This window comes from Myodes glareolus, chromosome 3, assembly GCF_982192425.1.
Source record: "Myodes glareolus chromosome 3, mMyoGla1.1, whole genome shotgun sequence".
NCBI classification, from domain to species: domain Eukaryota; kingdom Metazoa; phylum Chordata; class Mammalia; order Rodentia; family Cricetidae; genus Myodes; species Myodes glareolus.
Window position 1 is genome coordinate 48243247 of NC_142028.1, and position 6126 is coordinate 48249372.

General features: G+C 38.8%; 1 pseudogene; it reads left to right on the plus strand.

Annotated features, from left to right (window-relative positions):
• The first annotated feature begins 294 nt into the window (after positions 1-294).
• On the plus strand, positions 295-484 carry LOC148122651 (Nuclear RNase P; annotated as a pseudogene).
• The last annotated feature ends 5642 nt before the right edge of the window (positions 485-6126 follow it).

Genomic DNA, 6126 nt, shown 5'->3' on the forward strand with positions numbered 1-6126 from the left:
CCAGCTACTCAGGAGGGAGACGCAAAATTGCACTCTCCAGTGCTAGCTCGTTCGGGAGGCATGGCCATGCTAACCAGTTGCTGGCGGGAAATTTGCTGGAGTCCTCAGAGGCCTGCGAATAGCCAGGTCGCGGGCAGGCTAAAGTCCGTGTGACATCAGAGGCTATATGTCCCGGCCTTCTGGCGGGGCTATGGTTTTTGGAGGACTTTTTCAGCACCTGAGCGGACTCGCCTGACTGAGGCGGAAGCTGTGTGGTGAGCAGCGGCGCCATAGAAGGCAGAGAGGAGCTGAATCGGCTCTGCGGAAAAACTGTGTTTCCATAGCAACATGGGCGAGCGGGGAGGTGAGTTCCCAGAGAACGGGGCTCTGCGCGCGGGCGGACCGGGCAGGAGAAGCCCCTCCACGGGTGGGCGGATGCCCCCCCTCGCCGGAGCTTGGAAAAGGCTCACAGCCGGCGGTGCGAGTTCATTGCCTGAGGTGAAACGGCGAGCCCGCGCACGGCCCGGGGCGGAGCCATGCCTTTGGGCCATGCGGAGCGCGCCATAATGGGCTTCAGAGGCGGAGCTGTGGCAGCCGCCGCCTCCGCTGCTGCCGCCCTCAGTCAAGGTCGCCAAGAATTTAGTCAGATAAAAACATTTGTCGCCAAAAATTCAGTCAGATAAAAACATTTATCCCCCCAAACATCGCCCCTTTGTCAGCAGGAAGTAGCCAGATGATCGACGTCCATTCTCCCTCAAAGAACTGGTCCTAATTATCATAATAAAGGCGCGTCAACCTGGTTATCATTACCTATTGCCCCTGGCAACGGGTGAAATAAACAATGTTACCTAGAGGTTTTTCCATCTAAATAGAGGGCTGGAGAGATGGTTCAGAGGTTAAGAGCACTGACTGCTCTTCCAAAGGTCCTGAGTTCAATTCCCAGTGACAACTGCTTTGGTTTTTAGACATAAGAGGGGGACTACACTACCAGTGACAGCTTCCCCCAGAGAAAGGATTTCTCTTGCATTCTTTACACTTAATTTTTAATTCAAAATTTTGCTGGTACAGGCAAACAAGATTTGCTCTTTGAAACGGAGACATGCAAGTCTCTAAGTTCAAAACCAGCCTACTTCCAGTACTGATTGTGCTGAATTTTTACACTGAGAGTTTTTAGTACTCTTAAATGTTAATTTGGGAGGAGAGTTTTGTTTATGTTTTTCTAGGAATGCTGACATACATCTGGATGCCAGCGAGACCGACCAGAGAGATAAAGAAGACGACCCAGTGGATGCTGAGTGTCCTGCTGTGGAAGATTCGTGCGGAGACAGCAGAGATGACCTTCTGGGCGGTGCCAAGAGCAGCTGTTTCACACCATCGACTTGAGCAACACCCTGTGCAACCTCTTATCTCTTACTCTACTTTGCCTTTTCCTTCCTTAGGAATGGGTGGGAGCAGAGATATCCTTGGCATGCTGCGTCTAGGTGGGGACCAGATTGGAAAATAGTTTTGCCTTATTGCTCTTAAAGACAATAATTAGGGGGAGATGTTGGGAGCCACCTGGAGGCACAGGTGGTCCTGCAGTTTGGAGGTAGCCATGTGGGGCTGAGCACCCCTGCCTGCACCCTTGCCTGCACATGCTCAGACCAGCAGAATGGCATTAACCAATCAGGACAGCGTTCAAGCCGCTCCACCGTTTAAAAGCAGATGCCTCGGGACCCTACTTCCTCTCTCTCTAAGCTTTCTCTCGTCCCTGCTCTATCGTCCCTTCCCCCAATTTTCCTCAAGGGAATGCTCCAAATAAAGATGTGACCAGAGAAGGAATTCTCGTTTTTGGTGGGGTTCATTCCTGCTGGACAGGATGGCGCCCCGCATATTATGTCTATGCAGATCATTTAAAAATGTACGTATAAAAGTTGATATACTTAAGAAATACAGATAAATAGTCATCTGCAATTAATCAATCTTTCAATTATGTTAGTTAGATTTTCTAGATATATAGAGATATATTTCAGTTAGATAATCTTCAGCACTCCAAAGATCTACAGAATATGGCATTTAAAAGGTTTTAAGAACTTACACTTTTCTTAACAGTGAGACATGTCTACTTCTGTCCAATTACTTAAGAGGATGACGATCATTGAAGAAACACATTACAGAACTTGCCTTCAATTTGACAAGACTAGCCATTTGGGTAAGAAACAGCTCTTGCCTAGACTGCTTTAGGGTATACTGTAAGAACTAGATATGCGGGACATATAAAAAAGTGACTGCTGAACTTTCCAAAGGACAGGATGGTACTTCAGGGTTCCTGCTTCACAGAAAAGCACTGCCAGTCATTCTGCAGGACACAGAAAAAACAAGTGAGAAACTTTGACAATAGAAGGCAGAATAGATCTTCATATTTCTGGCTTCACTGAAAAGTCCACCAGATATTATAGGCCTATATGTTGAAGATAGATGCTACAACACATCAACACATTTTATGAGGCTACAATTGCCCTAATACCCAAACCACATAAAGACATTACTAAGAATGAGAATTACAGACCAATCTCATTTATGATGCAAAAATACTCAATAAAGTACTGACAAATTGAATTCAAGAACATATCAAATTATTATCCACCATGAGCATATCAGCTTCATCCCAGAGATGCAAGGAAAGATCAACATACAAATTCTGTCAATGTAATCCGCCATGAAAACAAACTGAAAAATGAAAATCATAATGATCATCTCATTAGATACTGAAAATTCTTTAAACAAAATACAAAACCCCTTCATGATAAAGGTCTTGGATAGAGCAGGGATACATGAAACATACCTAAACATAATAAAGGCAATATACAGCAAGCCAACAGGCAACATCAAACTAAATGGAGAGAAACTCACAGCGATCCCACTGAAAGCAGGAAGAAGACAAGGTTGTCGACTCTCTCTATATCTATTCGATATAGTTCTTGAGCAATAAAACAACAAAAGGACATCAAGGGAATACAAATCAGAAAAGAAGCAGTTAAACTCTCAATATTTGCTGATGATATGGATAGCTTACATAAGCGACCCCAAAAATTCTACCAAGAAACTTCTACAATTTATAAACACTTTCAGTAATGTAGCACGATGCAAGATTAACTTAAAAAAAATGAGTAGCCCTCCTATACACAGATGATAAATGGGCTTAGAAAGAAATCACAGAAACATCACCCTTCACAATAGTGACAAATAGCATAATATCTCGAAGTAATTCTAACCAAACAAGTGGAAGACCTGTATGACTAGAACTTTAAATCTTTGAAGAAAGAAATAGAAGAAAACACCAGAAAATGAAAAGATCTCCAATGCTCTTGGGTAGGTAGAATTAACATAATAAAAATAGCAATGTTACCAAAAGGAATCTACAGATTCAATGCAATGCTCATCAAAATCCCAGCAAAATTCTTCACAGACCTCAGAAGAATGGTATTCAACTTCATATGGAAAAGCAAAAACCCAGGATAGCCCAAACAATCCTGTAAAATAAAGAACTTCTGAAGGCATCACAACCCCTGACTTCAAACTTTTCTACAGAGCTACAGTATAGAAAACAGTCTGGTATTGGCAAAAAAAAATAGACAGGAGGACCAATGGAACTGAATCGAAGATCCAGATATTAATCCATACACCTACGAACAGCCGATTTTTGACAAAGAAGCAAAAACTATAAAATGGAATAGAAAACAATTTAACAAATGGTACTTACATAACTGGATATCAACTGGTAAAATAACAAAACTATCTCAGAAATGTTTAACATCCTAGTAGATTTTCCTCTAAAGTATGCTCAATTTTGAATGGCTCTGATTTTATAAGCTAGTCTTTTGTTATCAATTTATAATTTAATTTCACTGTTGGTCAAGAACATACTTGGTATAATCTTTGCTTTCTCCAATTAGTCACAGTTGAGTTTATAGTTTACTATGCTCATTTTTTTTATATAAACATGGAAAGAAACTGTCTCATGCTTCCTATTCAAGCTAATCCTCAAGGACATTTGCAAGAAATTTTTCTAACCGTTAACATGTGCTCATGGTGAGCTTTAGGAATTGAATTCCTCCCATCTGGATTGTACATAGGCGCTCACACATCTTCACATTACTGTGCTTGGAATTCATCAACTTCAATTTCTTTTTTGACGTTTTCTACCAATGTCAACCTGTGTCTTTCCAGTTGTACAAGCATACAAACTTCTTTCACCCCTTCTCATTACTGAGACTTTTGGTCATGTAAGTCCCCTATCCATGCTTTTGGAACAGTTACAGATTTAAAGTTATTTTGACTGTCTTTCTTGTTATGTAAAATGTAAATGTAAATGTAGTACTCTTTCCAATCTGTATAGCACACCAGAACATCTTGTTATTAATTTAAGCCTGTTTCTAAAATACAAAATACATCCCTCATTGTCTATTTCTATACTCAGAATTCATGTTAAAGTATCATCCACATGATTTCCAAAAGTTATAAGATTGTGTGGCACTCTACATAGCTAACAGCTCTTTATTTTATCATAGTTTCTACAGAATGAAAACACAATCTCAAAGGAAGTAATGAAAATACGATGCAAAAATTATATACTGCTTTAATAATTAAAATTGGTTTATGATCTGTTACATTTTTGCTTAATCATGTGAGAAAAGTTTCATTACAGGGATGAAAGAAAGGAAAAACAGAATCAGTGAACATATCTTAGAGTAAGATTCAGTTACTGAGTCACGAAGAAATGAAGCTAAGGTGCAGAACCAAGTAAAAACTGGATCAAAGAGCTCCAAACCGTCATCTACCAATTGATATGCAGAGGTAAGAAACTCCATGGGAAACTTTTCACCACTGTTTAAAACAGTGACCCATGGAAGCTGCTTTTGTGTATCTGACATTTAACTGCATTATAACATACTGTTAGAGAAAAGCTTTTCGCAGGCAAACTCATCAGGCTCCAATTACAGCTTTCAGCTTAAGAAGTTAGCCAAGGTTGACTTCTAGAATTCATTAGACTTCTAAATATTAGTCTTATACTAAAATACTTCATCATCATTCCAGAGAGCATGAAGATTGACTTTGAGCTGCCAACGGATAGTTGGCAAAGAAAACCCACTGTGATCAAGTGTTTGCTATTAATTTTCCTTAAATTTGGAAGTACAGCAACTTCTATTTTTTAACATAATATTCCTGATTAATGAAAAAATACAGTCTTGGCTAGCTGAATTTTAAATCTAGCCATGTACTAGTGAAATATTCAACAATATTATCTACCGGTACTTTTGCACCCACAAGATGAGAAATTAAAACATCTACCTCTCCAAATAGATACAAATAATTTAAATGAAAAACCCATATCTTGATTACTTCCAGTCTTATTATCTTTAATATCATACAGCTGGAGAATATCAGATCCCAGATGCAATTACAGATCTGTTTATAAATTTTGACCAAAATAAGAAATATTACTATTTCTTAATGAGTTTCCATTTTAAATGTCACAATAAAGATTAAGAAGACTAAACAGAAATTCTTCACAGCTAATAACATAATAGTACTTGGGAGTTTTAAAAACTGACTTCGATACTAAGAGAGACATACATAGATCTAATCTCCATGGGAAGTAGAAAAAGACAAGATCACCTGAGTATATTGGGAGCATGGGGACCTTGGAAGAGAGTTGAATGGGAGGGGAGAGACATGGAGGGGAGCAGAGAAAAATGTAGAACTCAATAAGAATCAATAAAATAAAAAACCCTGACTTTAATACTAAGTTTTATCTTCAATTTGTATTTTCAAAATAATTAGGTAGAGAGGAATAAATTAATTTCAGATAAGCTAATGCTTCTATTTTCAAACATTGAGTGATTATATGAGAGAACTGAAGTCATCCCATATGTTACTATATATACAGATATCCTTAGTTCTTTATACTGAGGAAGAGAAACTCATCAGTAATACTCATCAGCTTTAGATCATGAAACCCAATATGGTGGTGTATGGAGTTTTTTATAATATTTGAGACTTAGTGATGTTTAGGACTCATTTCTTACTTTATTTTAATTACTAATTTGATTTCTATCTCCCAAAGGAAAACTGAAAGATTTACCTTTAAAAACTGATTGATCTATT